The sequence below is a fragment of the Carassius gibelio genome, chromosome A6, assembly GCF_023724105.1.
Source record: "Carassius gibelio isolate Cgi1373 ecotype wild population from Czech Republic chromosome A6, carGib1.2-hapl.c, whole genome shotgun sequence".
NCBI classification, from domain to species: Eukaryota; Metazoa; Chordata; class Actinopteri; order Cypriniformes; family Cyprinidae; genus Carassius; species Carassius gibelio.
In genome coordinates this window covers 22633202-22651866 of record NC_068376.1, presented here as the reverse complement: position 1 = coordinate 22651866, position 18665 = coordinate 22633202, and the positions used below count along the sequence as shown (strand labels likewise).

At 36.0% G+C, this 18665-nt stretch overlaps 1 non-coding gene and 1 pseudogene across 1 annotated transcript; one reads left to right on the top strand and one right to left on the bottom strand.

Annotated features, from left to right (window-relative positions):
* Nucleotides 1-1989: 1989 nt before the first annotated feature.
* On the top strand, nt 1990-13830 carry LOC128015183 (uncharacterized; annotated as a pseudogene).
* A 2956-nt stretch (nt 13831-16786) lies between these two features.
* On the bottom strand, nt 16787-16858 carry trnaq-uug (transfer RNA glutamine (anticodon UUG)). The gene has a single exon. It is a non-coding gene; the product is annotated as a tRNA-Gln (tRNA).
* Between the last annotated feature and the right edge of the window lie 1807 nt (nt 16859-18665).

The following is an 18665-nucleotide window of genomic DNA, read 5'->3' as shown; positions in this document are numbered from 1 at the left end:
CGATGCTCTTGAAATAAAAAAGGAATTTACTGGTATATTCCATAACCACAGACAAATAGCAGGATTAACACCCATGCAAGCATACAAACAAGCTCATGGCTTTCCTAGGGATTCTGTGGTCATAAAGACTGCTTAACAATAGATGGTGGAATTCTGGGATGGTGGAAGAATACCTCGAACCTCCCACCTGCTCCTGTCTACTCCTGCCTGGAATGTGAGTGTTTATGTGAATGTAAGAGAATCCCTATTAGCAAAACTCTAGTTTCAAAATGTCGGCAACAAAAGTCACAGTGAGAAAACTCTTTTAGTCTCTCTCTTACTCTCCGTCATATAGCACGCTCAGATGACATCGGTAGAATTCTAGTAACCTAGAATTGCACTCCTCGGAGAAGAAGAACTGTGAAGGCATGAGGAGAAATTTTGGTCTGTGTTGGATATGTGGAGGGAAAGGCTTTATCTATGAGCCAAAGATTGGATCTGGAGACAGTGAGAGAAAGAGAGAGAAGGGTGGAGAGCTGAAAAAGACCTTTATCTAAAACCATGTTCCAACACAGTGTTCCTGTGGCTCAAGTGGTAGAGCATTGTGTTAGCAGTGCAAGGTTGTGGGTTCAATTCCCAGGGAAAACATGTTAGTTAAAAACTATTAGCTTGAATGCACTGTAAGTCACTTTGGGAAAAAGTGTCTAATAAATGCATTAATTTAAAACAAAATAATTATGTTATAACTGTGTTGTATATCTGGTGGTCACATGTGCAGATTATGCAAACATAACCTCTATGACTTTGAATGAACTGCTGTATATGTGTTTTTAAAAACATACTCTCTTATTGTAGAACAGATATATTTTCTATAAAGTCTTTAGATTGTTTGAGGTGGTATACAATGCTTGTATATAGCATAGCGATTGTTTACTTCCCATTTACAGTCTGTAGATGGCAGCATCGTCAAGGGATAAACCTCACAATGTGCTTTGAAGGCCTACATTAGCTTTCAAAGAATTGGGGTCAGTCATGTTTTAAAGAAATTAATACCCTTATTCAGCAAGGACACATTTGATTGATAGAGAGTGACAGTAATTATTATTATTTTTTACCTTGCTACAAAATATTGCTATTTCAAATTAATTTACAATACATTCTATTCGTCATGACCTTCTTATTCATCATGAAAAAAACTATCATGGTATTAAGCAGCACAACTGCTTCCTAACATTGATAATTATAAGAAATGTTACTAGAACACTAAATTAATATATTAGAATGATTTCTGAAGGATCCTGTGACTGAAGACGGGAGTAACGGCTACTAAAAATATATATTAACACAATATTACTGTTTTTACTGTATTTTTTTATTAAATAAATGCAGCCCTAGTGAACATAAGATACTTTAAACATTAAAAATCTTACCAACCCAAAGAGTATAAATGTCTTACAAAATATGATTTGATGTTTTATGAAAAATTTTTTTATAAATGCAGTTCACAGAGTGAGTTAAAGTGTGTGTGTGTGTGTGTGTGCATGTACAGTATATATATATATATATATATGTGTGTGTGTGTGTGTGTGTGTGTGTGTGTGTTTATACCATTGATGATTTTGTTGGTGGCAGTATACCATGGACAGTTGAATTTGAAAGAACATCTAGTTAAATAGAATAAAATAGAACAGAGTATGATCATCCAGCTGTTTTATGCAATATCTTTTCATTGTGCCCAAAACATTTTTATCATCACACACTATTCCCCAAAACAAACATGATTTTCATTCATTGCTTTCATACTGGTGAGTGATTTATGCTCTTCATATCACCACAACTGTGGGCGTGTGGACATGTGCGATCAGTGCTCTTCAGTTTCGTGTTTGTAGTTGACAGATGTATTTAGGTTTAGTTCTTGCCAAATGTACATACATATAGATCCCTCAATATCTGCTACTGTATAATTTTGAGGGCTTTGTGTGTGTGTGCTTACATGTGTAGTTGGGGAAAATGGGTTCACACTCCTTTAAAGAGAGGAACTTCAAGAAGAAACACCACTGTGTTGTCTGCAGACAAGCCCTCGACAGCCATGGCATGCACTGCAGAGGTAAAACACATAAGTTTTTACTATCATGACTTTACATTGACTTCTGTTGCTTTTATACTTAGCTAATATTTGCTGATGTTTCTGTCCCCAACTAGGGTGAATCTCCATCACCTGTGTCCTATCACATGGAGCAGCATTTACTACACAGAGTTGTTGTTCACTGACAAGCTGCACAAAACCACATATTTCATATCATATTTTGCATGTTTCGTGCAGCTTGTAAGTGGACAACGGCTCTGTGTAGTAAATGCTGCTCCATGCGAAAGCGCACAGGTGATGGAGATTAACCACTGATTACAGAATCAGCTTTACTGACAAGATGTGCATTAAATATTGCATGTGGTTTATCGTGCAGCCCTATCTCCAACCCATTTTTAGATTTGATTTAATACATTTTTATTATGTTTATTAAGCCATTTCTTCAGGGGTATCATTAACTGCTTAACGAAATGTAGGGACTATCCATGTGGGTCTTTCTGCCCCCCTCCCAAACACGCATAATGTACTTCAATATTTATTAATGTAATCGATATTTTTGTCCTTACAGAGTGTAAAACTGCAGTGCATCAGAAATGTGAGGAGATCAGTTACTTTTCTATGCTTTATTGAGAAGTAAAGTGGATATGGCTCAACTTTGTTTAAACAGTGATTAGCTCCTGATTTGGCTTTAACCATTCAGAAAATGAAAAATGAAGAAAAAAAATTGTGTAATAATTCTCATCATCAGTGATAATGTGTCTTTGTACATCAGTGTTTCCACACGCTACACACCTGTTCCTCTCTTTCTCTCCTTCTATTTCTTATAATTTCTCCTACTCCTGTTCTTTTTTTCTCTGCACAGCAATAAAACAAACAAACAAATAAACAAACAAACAATGTTAATCAAATCCAAAAAACGAAGGCAACTGTTTTAATCAATTAACTCCTTATTTTAAGTAAATGGCTTGCCTGAACGTAAAATGTCAAGCGTCAAAGCAATGCAGCCATAATTATTCATTCCCCAGTGCATGGTCAAAGAAAGATGAATGGCATTAGAATACAAAAAAAATTGTTATTGATTAAGAAAAGTGCATTATGCAGTTCACTAGTTGGTTTGACTTAAAACAAATATGATACTGGCTAGTTAACATGCATGATGAAAATTACTTATAAATCATTTGTTAACTTAAGTTAATTTACACATTTACTAATACATTATTAAAATTAAATGTTGCATATGTTAATATTTAATGAACTTGAGCTAACATGAACTATGACAATGTTAACAAAATAATACATACAGAAACAAATGCATTGCTCATTGTTATGTAATGCATTAACTTTGGAACTTTATTGTTAAGTGTTATCCAATTCAAGTAGTTTATGCATAACTAACACCTACAATAATAAAACTACAATAATCAAGTACATATTTACAGTTTTATAAGCATCATTTAGTTGAATACTTTTTACAGTGCATGCCCTTGTTTGAGAGAGAGGGGGAGAGAGAGGAAGAGTTCTGTGGTTGCCAGAGAGTGAGAGGATTAGAAAGAGAGAGAGAAAGAGAGGAGAGCACTTGTGTGTGTGTGTGTGTGTGTGTGTGTGTGTGTGTGTGTGTGTGTGTGTGTGCAAGGAACTCTAGAAAACTGGACTCATCTGAGAAAGGTATAGAAACTTTCAAAAGTACATCAAAGAGGGCAGGGGCAGATTTAGTGAATTGGGGGCCCCAGGCAGATATAGGACACACATTTACACACATTTACCTAGACCAACCTTGCGGTTGCTTTTTTTGTTGTGATGCTTGCTGCTGCACAATGGTTTCTACATTTTTTATGTACATGTTATAATGGGATTCTTTCATTTACATTTATTCATTTAGCGGACACTTTTATTATTTCTTGGTGTAAACCACCTAATAGCAATTGATTTAACGTTGAGATACAAGTAAAAAAAAAAAAAATCAATTATAAAATGATAAACCTCACAATTGAACCTTTAAACCATTTTAAAAAGAAATAGGATGAGTTGGAAGTATAAATTATTATGTTATTTAAAAACAGATTTATGTGGGTGAATTTTCACATTGGTCTGAACAAAAACTGCAGACTGGATTACTGAAAATGCACATTCATTCTCTGCCAGTAGGAGGTGCTTTTGGAACTCAGAGTAACCCGGTAACGGCTGTAAACAAAGACAGCTCAGCTCATAAATTATACTTTATCAGGTAAAATGAAAATGAGATCCAAACTTTTCTGAAGACAATCAGTTCCCTTCAGAGGTTCAATCATATAAAAACTTGAATTAGTGAAAACGACAAAAGTGTAAAAAAAAAAAAAGAATATATAGCCTATACTGATGAGGAAAGTCCAGTGATGAGTTCCCAGAATAAGCCTACGGTTTATTTGAGTCATTTTAATTTAGGGCTGTCAATCAATTAAAATATATAATTGAGATTTATTGCATTATTGCATGATTGTCATGAGTTAACTCGTGAATTATCGCAATTTCATTTTTTCTAAATGTACCTTAAATTAATACTTTTCCCCATGGTTTCACAGACAAGGCTTAAACTAGTCCCAGACTAAAATACATGTTATAGCTCAAGGGAGCTCAAGTCTCAAATGAAAATATCTTGCTCTGACATATCCTAAAATATGTCAGTGGCATTGTTCTGTGTCAAGATGCACACCTGTAACACTTTCTGCTAAGGCATTTTTTTTTGTTGTAAAAGTTGCTTAGACATCTTAATTTAAACAAGGCCTAGTCCTGGCTTAAACTAAACCCCGTTTGTGAAACTGGGCCTTCAAGTTTTTTATCTAATCAACGTGGGCATGGAAAAATATGGATGCTTTATGTAATATATGTTTATTATTAGTGAAACCGTTGTAAACGGAGCATGAAGAGAATGTTTTTCAAAGAACCTGTTAATGTCTATTAGACACATGAAAAAAAATCATAGAAATACTAGGTTCTTATTACTTCTCTTTCAATTTACTTACACAAACCTGATTGCATTTTCGCAAGACAGGGCAGCTCACTTCTGAACATGCAAAATGTACATTTATTATCTCATTTGTTTGCCTCTCTGTGCCATATACTGTATTTTGATGCAGCTAAAAACTGTTTTCATTAATATAATTGATGGTTTCTGTTGTCAAACAATGGGATGAATGTGTAGTGACTGAAATGAAACCCATCAAGACTAACCAGCTCTCCCTTCCAAGATTTCTGATCAAATCAAACAGGCTTCACACAAGATAAAGACAATAGCTGTGCTGTGATTTCGGCTATAATTGCATGTAAAATTAGAGAAGTACCATATCTGTGTTTTAACTGAAAGTGCAACTCCTTTCACCTGCTCGCTGAATATTTTAATTTGCTATGAGCAGGATACACAAGAAGCACATTCAACTGGGACACGCAGATGGTTGTCATGGTAATAAACAGCGTAAACAGCAACCGTTCGCATGTCCGCGATTAATGCACATCTCGTATAAAAGGCATTTTAGAGGGCCATTGGCTTTTGGGGGCCCAAGTCAGTCGCCTAACTTTGCCTAATGGGTAAGTCCGCTCCTGAAAGAAGGAATTTATTTTTGCTTTTGTCAAATGCAAAATATACTAAGTTCATTTCAGATAGAATAAATTTGTGGTTGTAGTGAGATGATCTGTTTGGCACAAAGAGAAATACTGAAATACTGACTCTCTTCTGAAAAGAAAGAATGAACAATGAGAGTAACTGACACATGAGATATACAATCAGGTAAGGTTTATATAATGTATTAATATTTATCTTTATGTTTGTTTAGTGATTGTGTGTAAGGGTTTGATTGTGTCTGCATCACTTGCAATTACTTGTTACCTGCTAAAACAGTTAGTGAACCCCATGTGTTTCCTCATCCCTTATAAAGGATTTGTTTTGTCTGAATTATAATATAATTTTATCATTATGTTATAGCAACATGTTAGCTTCAACTTCCAACAGTAGGATCCTCCAGCAGTGCAAGCCAGCTCCAGTGAGTAATGCTTATAATATATGTCTTGTGACTATAGGATCAGTATTTAATGCAGCATTTAACTGTGAGACCTCAAGTTGCTTTTTTAATGAACATCTTAAAAAAACAGACTTACCATGGCATCTACATTACATTTTATATTAATTAATTTAGCTGACTTGACATTGAGGGAACTGGACTTAGACTTTATTAAACTGTTTATCAACTAAATTTCACTGCGCTGTAAAAATCAGAAGCAACTAGTTTTAGGACATTTTTAAGTTTACTCTAATGACAATTGTATTAATTTTTTTTTATGTAATGTCATCTTTTATCACATTCAGTAGTTTAGCTTTTAAATAAAGTTTGTTTGACAAAATGCAAGTTGAATTATTTTCCAGTGTATGAGAAATGTAACATAACCAATGTTTGTGGTCTCAGAGACCCCATGTATTAAATATAAATAGATGCAATCCATAATATACACACTGTAGACATCCTCTCCTGTCCTGGGGCAAAATATACTTCAAGAAAAAAAACAATGTAATTATGTTAGATGATAGTGATATTTTTGTGCATGTTAGAAAAGGAAGGTTAAAGGACTTACTAAATATGTTTGTATTGCAGTTTAAAAGCAATGTCTATAAAGTAGTACGCCTGCTTTTTATTCACGTTTTTTAATTCTGATCCTTCCAGCCCCCATTTCAAAACCAGATGAACATTCCTCCCAGGTAAGAGCAGATTTCATGAAGCTAACTCTGAATGACAGAGAAAAGAGCAACATTATTATGTAGAAAAAGCTCACCCAAGTAACAATCTGTCATCACTCACGTTCAGGTTGTTTAAAAATCATCCCGGTTAGGGTGACATTTTTTATTTGTGACCCTGGACCACGTCTTAGTGGCACAGGTATATTTGTACCAATCCAAGATCCAAGTTCCATTAAGATATTTTGTAAATTTCCTAGCATAAATATATCAAAACTTAAATTTTGATTAGTAATATGCATTGCTAAGAACTTCATTTGGACATTTAAAAAAAGGTGATTTTCTCAGTATTTAGATTTTTTTTTTTTTTGGCACCCTCAGATTCCGGAATTTGTAATAGTCCTATCCTAACAAACAATACATCAATGGAAAGCTTGTTTATTCAGCTTTCAGGTGCTGTATCAGTCTCAATAAAAAAAAAAACTTGGGTACTGCTCCTTAAATTTAGTAAATAAATAAAGTGTTTGTCGTGTGTTTCACAGTAGAAACAAAATGGAGAGTGTTCATGGGCAGTCATTATGACTTTGACCTGACATACATAACTGAGCATATCATCTCTGTCCTCTACCTGTCTGACCTGGAAGACCAGCATTACAGTGCTAACCTCAAAGATGGTATATTTCTGTTTAAAATCATTGCTGAGATCCAAAGCCATGTGAATTAGCACGTTTATGTCTCTTTTACTTCTCCTAAGCTTATAAATCTGTCAGTGAAACTTCATGACATCTGCAGACTAATCCAAAGGTCTCTTCTTGCTGTTTTATTAAAAATAGCTTTATATGTATTATTTCATTAGCTAGATTTGCAAGAAAATTAATGTAAAAGCCATCAATCTATGGCTTTGCTTGTTTTGATGTATGCTGCTGTTTCTGTATTTCTGGGATGACCCATTCCCTTGCATCAGGTTGAGGAGTTTGGGTGGCCTGATCTACATGCTCATCCCTTAATAAAATATGTGCTGTGTGCAAAACCATGGAGAACTGGCTTAACTCTGACCCCCAGAACATGGTTGTACTGCATTGCAAAGTTGAGATCAGAAGTTATTTGATATTTAATATATAAGAGCTTAAAGTGTCTAAATGTCATCAGTCTTATTAAAGGAATAGATCATCCAAAAATTATATTCTGTCACCATTTACTTACTCTAAAGTCATTCCAAACTCATATGACTGCATTTCTAATGGAAAAGTTTAGACTAATGTACTGTCTTTTCCATGCAGTTACAATCAATTGGTACTAAAGCTACAGAAAGTACTTATAAAAGTGTCATAAAAGTAGTAACTCTCAATCCTTCCCTCTGGTTGGCTGTTAAACTCTGTGACCAGCTAAGAGTCAGCGAGTTAGACTTAACCAAATCAGTCTGATCCAACATGTAGACCTAAATCATGACAGAAGTTACATTTGATTTAAATTTTTGTCATAGAAAGCAAACCCCAAAAATAGTATTACTTTGTATTAATTTGTATATATTTTTTCTTCTGTCTGTCTTCCTTTTTCTTTACCTGTCACTTTAAAAGGAAAAGGAGTGATTGTGGCAGCTTACATGTACCATTTACACACACACACACATTCACATTCACATACATTAATTCGTTTTTCAATGGGTACACGATACTTTTTTTTTTTTTCTTTAGAAATTAAGTTTTAGTCAGCAAGGAATCATTAAATTAATCAAAAGTGACAACAGAATGAGGACATGTAACATGTTCATTCCTGACCAGTCCTTATTTTGTATTTTGGGACAACAGAAATCTGTATGAATGTTTTAATTTTACAATGTGTTGAAGTGATAGTTGAAGTAAAAATGAAATCATAATTTATTCACCCTAATGGCGTTCCGAATCTGTACGACATGGTTCATTCATACAGGTTTGGAACGACATGGGAGTTAGAAAAGAATGACAGAATTTTTGGGTTTACTATTCCTTTCACTGTGTTTCCTCATATTATCCATTGCATGTTGCAGGTTACTCTCCCTTTCTGAAGATCTCTCAGTCGTTACAGCTGGTCTATTCTTCAGGCAAATAGAAACTAGGGCTGTTTTATCAGTCTCATTAAGTTTGAGATGTTTTTCCGAGCTGTGACATGATCACTGCGAGTGGTCTGATACAGGGCCGTCGCCAGAACAAACCAAATGGGGGGGCATTTAATTTTCATAGGGGGGCACACTTTTTTTAATGATCTGAGACGGACCATAACATAAACCCATTTTAGGCTATAACTAAAATAGACCACAATAGTCTTGTTTTTTTCAATTATTTAAATAAAATACTTCACCGTTTGATCTCAACGTCTCTGTTTATTGTCTCTTAACATTTCCAAAACCGCCAAAAATGTATTCTGAGATCGCATGCAACGCGCAGCTCAGCTGCGCAAAGGAATTGCGTATAAACAATACAATACTGTATGCTTAACTAAATGAATTGCATGATTTATATATACATATACTTACACACAAACTGCATATTGTAATTTGAATTAATAAAACTACTAACACAAAAATAACATATTGAAAGGTCTGCTGCTGGAGACTTGCCATTGGCTGTTGTATTTGAATAATTAATGAGGTAGGTCTTTGCAAGGTTTGGGTGCTGTTTTGGGATGTTTTAACAGTCATTTATGAATATAATTATATTTAAAATTATGTTCTGTGTAATAATGCGTTGAATAATGAATCGTCTGAATCATTTCTGAAGGTAATGTGTTATGCATTTCTAGTGTTACCGTTGTAGTGATTACTGTTCCTGTGAGCCAAGTTCTGCTGAAACAACGTTAGTAATGTAATAATGTAAATCAATGACAATCAACATTAAACGCCTAAGTGCGCGTTCACACCGGCGGCGTCGGCTGTCGCTCTAGTCGCTCTTCTCACGACACTGCAGAAAGATTCGTGAACGCTCTGACGTTGCCAGACTGCTTTATTTGTGTGGAAAGTGGCCGTAAAGCAAAGAAACTAGTTGCTCTTATGCAGACTAACCACAAGGAGGTTAACGTTATTAATTAATCTCACTAAATATTTTTGTGGACGAAATATTAAGATCCTTTACTTAAAATGAACGATCTCAGACACCTTGGTCCACGTATCACTTTTAGTTATTTTTTTATGTCCCTGTACGCAAACAGGGACACATCATAGATTACTGCAAACGCGAAACAGCAATAATCAACCTGTCCTCTATTTTGCTTGGGAACTAATTTGATCGGAGCTGCGTCCTCTGGAATCCTCTCAAGCGGAAGACGTCTACGTTCCGATTGGTTGCTGCCCAACCGCGTCATAGCTCATTACCATAAAGTTGCCTTGATTTCAACTCTGCTCGACGCTCTCAAAGGCCAAGTCGCGCCGCGCCGCTCCTCGCCGCTGGTTTACATTGAAAATGAATGATTTCCGGCCACTTTGACGCTCTCGATGCCGGCGGTGTGAATGCACAGTAATGCAAGTTTGGTTAATTGTTCTGTGCGTTACGTTTAGGGGGGCACAAAAAGTCATTTGGGGGGGCACTGCCCCCTGATGCCCCCCCTTGACGACGGGCCTGGTCTGATATATTGACCTGTGGTGCATGCTCAACCCTGCAAAAATAAACATTTTGTTGGTTTAATCTGCTCAAAGCTGATTTAAGATGATAAGTTCTGGCTAAAATGGTGTAGTTAGTCTCTCAGCCATGACATATTGGTTTAGCTGGTCAACAAGCTGGTCTTCCAGAATGTCCGGCTGAAACGTGTCCAAAGTCTATCTAAATCAAGCTAAAAGACCTGCCTGACCAGCTCTGGCTTGCAGTGTATCCAAATTACATTTCCCCTCTCTTCTTTTCATCATGTCTTGTCCTTTCTTGACTGTGCTATAAAAAAACTGAGGTGTCATACTTTGCCAACTTGTTTTTGTTTGTGTTACAGTGATATTCAGGGCCCTAACAGTAAGACGCTGTGTGTGAATACTGAACCAGCTTTACTGCTGAAGAGTGACATCCTGGTAAGAACACTCATACATTTCACAAGAATACATTCGTGTTATATTAGACTCTCCTATAACCTCTTCACTAGCCATTCCTTTGAAGGGAGAAAATATTTTAGAAATACAATTTGAAATAAACATCATCACATGGTTGGTGATGGTTCACCCCAAAATTCTGTCAAAATATACTCACCCTCTTGTCATTACAAACCCATAAGCCTTTGGTTAATCTGTGAAACACATTTTTAAAGAAACCCAGGTGAAACCCAGGTTTCTGTCCCTCCTAAAAATTTTGAAGACACAAAAGGTCTTAAAGGTGCCATATTTTTTTCCAAGCCTCGTGTAGAGATATGATCACTTTACATGATGAACAGATTGAATTTAGTCTGTTATTCTAATGTAAACAAACACACATAGAGCGAATCACAAATGGTAGACAGCTCAGATGTACTCATTGGTTCTCTTGCATGCAGCACACACATTTTGCTCTTTGTATGTATGTTGATCATTGTTTAGATGTGAATAAAAGCCCACATTAAATCTGGTCATCATATAAAATGACTCTCTTCACAAGGCTTGGATTAAATCACTTGATTCATATGGATTTGTCTTATGATGCTATACATTTATATATGTTTTGGTAACTTGGACTTTCAATGGAGAAACAGAAATGTAAATTAATTCAAAATATGTTTGTGTTTCAAGGATTAACTGAAGACTTATGGGTGGAATGATATAAAGGTGATTAAATGATGACAGAATTTTCATTTAGGGGTGAATCTCTTAATAAAAAGGGTGAAAAGCTCAAGCCGTATGTCTGGATAAGAATATCATAGACACTTGGGCCATTAACCACCTAGCCACCAACTAAAACTCTAAAACCCTCTCATCTGCATAGCAACACTTTTATAACTTTACTTTTTTTTTTACCACAAAAGCACCACATTTTCTTCAGTAAAATATTATTCTTACTGTCTGTCTTTAGGTGAAGTGTTAACACCATGTCTAAGAGAGAATGTGTGTTCAGAGTCCAGTTTCACACCAGTAGTGTTCATCGGTCTCAGCTTGATTTTGGCAAAGGAGAACTTGGCCATGCTTACACGGGAAAACCTTCCAGCACTGCTTGTTTGACTGCCTTCTCCATTGCCTCTGCTTATTACAAAGCAGAGGAATAAAGTGTGTTATCTGTGTTATGACTCGTGTTTTTCCGTGTTTGTATATAGATGACGGTTTCCCTGCAGACGCCACAGTGGAGTTGCTGTTTTCTTCTGGGCCACAAAAGAGAGGTACACATCTATCAAATGCACTTTTTCAAGCCTTCATTTGTTAGCTCAGTCTTAATTTATATGTGTGTTTTGTGTGTCTTTTGAGAAGTGCAGGGAAATGAGCCGGGAGTATCTGTGTATTATGACACCGCAGATCCTATTGTGTGCTTGGACTCGTATGAGAACTTTAACAATCAACCTGAGGATATTGTGAAGGGTATGTGCTCCCAGTCTAGCCCAGAATTGAATGTATCCTTTCTGAATAATTAATTAAACTCGATTTCCTTTAAAATATATATATATTTAATGATAAATTAACTAATACAAAATCTAGAGTCAAAATCTATTGATGCACAAACATATTATATTGGGTTAAAATTTATCAATTAATCTTTTTTTGATAACCAGAGAATCATTTATTTGAGGAGATCATCCTTTGTCAAGATTCTGGCACAAAAAACACTCGCTCCTCAGCACCACCCGAATCCTAAGAGAATCCAAATCCTAAGAGAAGTTCTAAGAGAAAAAAGAGAGAAGGACAAAGACGGGGAAAGACAGAGAGAAACCGCAATTCTTGATGATTGCGACTACTCTCCTGTGAGACCGGATCAGATCGTTCAGTCTTGTTATGGTCACCCGTATTCCCACACTCATTCATTCTGTGACCCAGAACTGACCAACCCTCATGCATTTGCATAAACGCACCATCCCAACCACCACACACTTCCCTGCAGCCGCTGCCAGTCCAAGACTCCTGTGTATCCCAGCCGGATCTTTTATGGGAGAGAGGGCGATTTCTGCACCATCCCTGCCCAGAAACCATTAGGCACATGTACTCATATCCCACTCATGAAACCCACCTTCATTCGCCACTTTCCCACTCACAGTCCTCCCATTCCCACACACGTCCTGTACAGACATGTGCATTCTACTCTGGGGAGGAATGTCCTGTGTTACATTGCTCTGCCCTCCCTCTGTGCCACGCCAACATCCCTTCTTCTCTGTCTCCTACTCAGTCACTGCTCTCCAGTCCATGCCGAGAATTACGTTACAGCACGACTCCGCCAACATCATGCTCCTGCAGGGACTGTTCTCACTTACTAGAGGACGTTGGCCTCCATTCTTTACAAGGCAGAGAAATAAAAGCTCTCCATTGGTCTAGGGATCCTCAAATCTGGACCTCAAGATCCACTTTCCTGCAGAGTTTAGCTCTAACCTTTGTCAAACACACCTGAGCATACCAAACAAATGTCAATCAATGATTTTGGGATCATTAGAAAAATCACATGCAGGTGTATTTGATCAGGGTTGGAGCTAAACTCTGCAGTGCATTATACCTCCAAAGCAAGATTTGAGGAAGGGGGGTCTAGAGAGAAAGAGTTTTGGATTAGGAGGGAGGGGCCTGTGCACTGGAGGGATGAAAGGGCGGAGTCTCATTGGGAGGGAGCTCAAGAGGCTGAATATTGGTGGCGCAAAATAACAATGTCACCAATAACAAGACCAAGCTATATATTTTACAGGTACCCAGCCCGAACATATTACCCCAATCAGTCAATATCCCAGCCCCCAAAGCAGTGGCTACCATAGCCCTCGTCCATCCTGTCCTTGCTCTCCACAACCATTCAGAGACAGGCCTGGATACGTCTCCTTCAGTCATTCCCTAAACTTTTCTCTCTTTGCTCTCACTCCATCTCTAAAACGAGCCAGTCACAACAACACTTCAGCTGAAGAGAATCAGCATTTCAAGCTGTTTGATGCAACTCAGCGGGTTTTGTACTCCATCAATCCATAAGAAGTTTAATAAAAAGCGCATCCATTATAAAAAAAAAGTGTCTCACACAGCTCCTGGGGGTGAACAATGGCCTAATGTAGTGAATCGATGTGTTTTTGTAAGAAAAATATCCATATTCAATTTTTATGGAGTCTCTTATGCTTTTTATTGATCAAAATACAGTAAAAAAGTGCTACTGTGAAAGATTATTACAAATTTATTTCATTTAACTGTTTTCTATTTTAATCATTTTTAAAACTTAATTTATTCCTGTGATTGGCAAAGCTGAATTTTCAGCAACCATTACTCCAGTCTCAGTGTAACATGGTCCTTCAGAAATCATTCTAATATGCTGATTTGATGTACAATAAATATTTATTCTTATTATTACGTCTGAAAACGGTTGTGAATATTTAATATTTTTGTGGAAACTCTGATAAAAAAAATTTCTTCAGAATTCCTTGATGAAAAGAAAGTCTGAAAAACAGAATTTGTTTGAAAATGTCAACGTCTTTACTGTCACATTTGATAAATTGAATGCATTCTTGCGAAACAAAAATGTTATCGTTTGATGATAAAACTCATAGTGTTATATTCAATATTCCTCATTAAAAATAATCAATGTCCTCTTTCTCCTTCTAATATTCTCTATTACTCTCTCTTTCTCATTGTCAGCTTGTAATGTTCTCTACCTAAACTCAGTGGAAACAGAATCTTTGATGGTCCTCAAGCCATCTCCAAGGCAACCAAGTGCACCTTGACCCAGGACCCTCGTCAAGCAAAACAGTATGCATTGTAACACAGCTTTATTACTATCAATCCTCAAGCATATTTTTAGCATCTTCCTTCAAATATGAGATTAAAGTTTCCTATTTTAGACATTCAAGTAAACGACAGGCCTTTATGTCTCATGTCTAAGACATTAATCAGAGACAGCAGTGTGGATCCACTGGATCAAAGGCACAATTTAGGATCGAATTATTAGGAAATACAACTCCAATCTACAACACATCTCATCTATAATGTAATTTGTTTCAGTGCAAAAGAAGCCAAGCCAACATGCATTTCTTTGAATTTTGTCTAGTGATCATGTCTAGAGGTTTAAATTGGCCTCTCATGCTGATCTAAAACTGTCAATGTGCTATTATTATAATTTTTTTGTGTGTGTGTTCTCCTGCTCTCTTTTATGCTTGCCTCTTATTTGCTTTGCTTGTACGTGTTGCTTAGCCACTGTGTATGTGTGTGTGTGTGTGTGTGTGTGTGTCAGGTAGATTGATGCTGATAACACTTCTCGTTTATATACCTCTATTCTCTTTCTGTGTAGCTTTTCTTGTGCCTTCTGGATTTTTATTCCCAAATGAGTACATTTAGAAATGAGACAAGTGTATTTCTTTCTATGCCACTGGGACTAATAAAGTGAAATGAAATAAATTATTAAAAGGGTTATTTTACTGAATAATCTTTCATGGACTCTGATATATACTTGTTTTCTATAGGATGTTTGGATGTTCGCCCTGTTTGCAGAGCTGGACTCAGAGCAGCCAGCCACAGCCATTGTGAACTTCATCGATAAAGTCATGCTGGGACCTCAACAGCTGCGAAAATGAACACAGTATAGGAGAGATGGAGAAAAACAAAACAGAGAGAGCAAAGGACAAGTTGGTATTGCAGTGGATATCGTCACGTTTTTCTGTCATGTTCACATATAGTGTAAATCAGTGGGTCATGTTGAAATTGAGTGCATTATGAAGTGATTTCAAATAATAAGCCTTTTTATTAAATGAAAATGAAATACGAGAAAAACAACAACGGGATATTCCTGGTAAAGTATATCTAATAGATAAATAAAATATACTACCACGGATGCTCTATGACTGTTATTGTGTTGTTCTGTTTTTATTTTCATAGACTTTGTGCAACTGATGTGTTTTTAAATTCATATTTCTGGGCTTTTTAAATAAAATATTACTAAAATATGACAAACAAAAATGCCTGGACTCTCCTTTATCCCTTGAAAAATATCAGATTTCCTGTTATTAAATAAAGGTTTGCAGTAAAAATGTGCTTAGAGGTATGTTTTGTTTTGAGGGTTAAGGGATCAGGTTTATTAAACTTACACAAATATAAATTAATACACTGATCTGTAACATCACACACAAAAAACACTGAGATAACTTGAATTCAAATGTAGAAAACTAAGGTTTATAGATTCAGGTGCGTTTGTTAATCATGTCATGATTCACTTCATTTTTATGTTAAGTACTGACAAGATCAGCACTGCTAGTCTTTGCTTGTTGCCAGTTAAGCATAGTTTGTTTAGGTGTGGCTTAAAATCCTGCATTTGACCTTTTAAGTTAAGCCATTTAATTATGCTTAATAGAATGTATCATCTAGTTACCAGCAGATTGCAATGAAAATAGAACATACATGTACTCTGCACAGTGTAGATATTATATTATATTTATATTTTATTGTGTAATTATTGTGTAGTCACCGAGACCTGGTATTAGAGTTAATAATAATAATAATAATAATAATAATTTTACAATGAATCACTGTAAAAGAGATGGACTAAAACAAATGATTTAATATTTACACATTCTTATTGTGTTTTGCATGTTTACAAACAAAAATGGCCATAGATAGTTGATAGGCATCAACTATCTTGGGGGATACTTTCATTGTGTGTATCATCGTGTAAGATATTATCACTGAGTTTGTTTTACGGTCACCCATTTTTATGATTTTACCATAACCAGCTATCAAATATGAAAATCAGCCCACCCTTTCTACTCACTATGAAATATGAGTGTACTCACATCTTATAGACACTCATTGTTTGTTTTGTTAACAAACATAAGCTGAATTCGCAGGATTTCATGGAGGTACATCACTGATGCCTTGTCCTAATTCAACAGAACATGGCATTTGTTTTTTAATCTTTTTGGTTGGCTTTTTCAGCATTTTCAAAAGGACGAGGTCCCACCGAGATTTGAACTCGGATCGCTGGATTCAAAGTCCAGAGTGCTAACCATTACACCATGGGACCGCGCTGCCGCGTGCAGCCACATGAAGGGAACTAATCACTGAACATGTGGCCTGTACTTTAATCTTATATGTATCGTATGTTATTGTTTTTCAGTTAAACTGCCCGAATGTGTATGTTTGTTTAGGGTGAAACTGCGATACTTCCTTTCGGATATATATATAGTGCTTGGCTAGATAAATTAGCTTATAATCAGTGTCAGATCACAGCAAACCAACAGTATTTTAGTAACTTTTATATTAAATATAACCTTCTTACTTTAATGTTTGTCGAATTGTATCAGGCTATATTTATTTTGTTTATTTATACTATCGCGAATGTGTCTTTTTTATCATATTTGACGTAGTTTAACCTTAAACTCTCAGTTCCTGAGACAGACTGAGGACAAAACTCGCACGCTCTCAGTCTCCGCTGATGAAACAGGCTTTTTAAAATCGTATTATTTATTCATTTATATCTTTTTCTACCGAGAAATAGACACATCAGATTGTTACAAAACTATACGCTCCTTTTATTAGCCTCAAATCTTACCAAAACTTGACTTCCGTGCACGAACAATCCACAATGTTTACTTATTCATTTTATCCTGACAAAAACATCTGCAACAGTTGCAAGAGTCAAAGAATGGTCGGTCTGTAAAACGTCTTTATTTTGGATTTTTTTTCCCACTGTTAATCCAATTTTTTTTTGTTTTTTCTTCAGGAAATCAAATGCTTTTTCCTTGTGACATTTTCGTTCCGAGTAAAGAAGCAAGAAAGAAGAGTGTTGTCTCCGATTTCCCTTTTTGGCTGATCTAAAATAATAATAACAACAACAAAATAATAGATATTTTCATTACTAAATAAGGGTCAGCATTAAATATCCAATCAATTTAATCTAAATTTACACAACCCTTCATTTACGTTTAGTATTCATCTAAATGCTAACTATATGAATGCCACAAACTGCCTTATATTTTGCACAATAGCAGAACATACTGTATTAACACTGTAGTAATACTATTGCTGTTTACAAGATGTATTGCTGATTGTGTTTTATTGTATATAGTTTTTTAAAAAAGTATATAGCTTTTAAAAATTATTTAATGATTTTTTATTTGATTTCCATACAGAATTCCTCATTGGCTGGCTGCCCTTGACCTCTGACCTAAAATGAAGTAACATTCTATGTTCCACATTCCACAGTTATCTTTGTAGCCTCTGAGAGGTTATGAACTGTTATATCAGTGTAACTGTCAAAACATTTAGAACAAAGGTGTGATTTTAGTCAAATCCAGATGACTATAGTGAGAGGGATATCTTATAGGTGTGAGCACCACAACAGAATCCTCTGAAGGTCACAAGACCAGATCAAACATCATACAATCGCATACAGTATTACTGTATAATGCATTAATAGTATAATGACATTGTACCAATTCTATTATATTCTGTATGTCTTTTATTTCTCTTTACAGTGCTGTTTTAAACGAACGTACAAAGCATGCTTAGTACCCTAAAATGTGCCCCTCTATATTTCCAGACAATAGCCTATAGGTTCCTGTGAGAGGACGTCGGAAACAGCTAATGGATAACCATAAGAGGCCCCTCTCTCTGCATCTTTTACTTCCGTTCATGCCTCTACGATCTTCCTTTCCCTCCATCACATTTCTCTTCCTTTATCTCAACATTCTTCATCAATCATTACAGCTCAGATCTTACACACACACGCCTGCATACAAACACGACACATAACCTTTCTTCTCCTACTGTGAGCCACAGGGCTGAAATCCCCCTTGTGATCAGGCTAACACAATCAAACTTGTATGTTG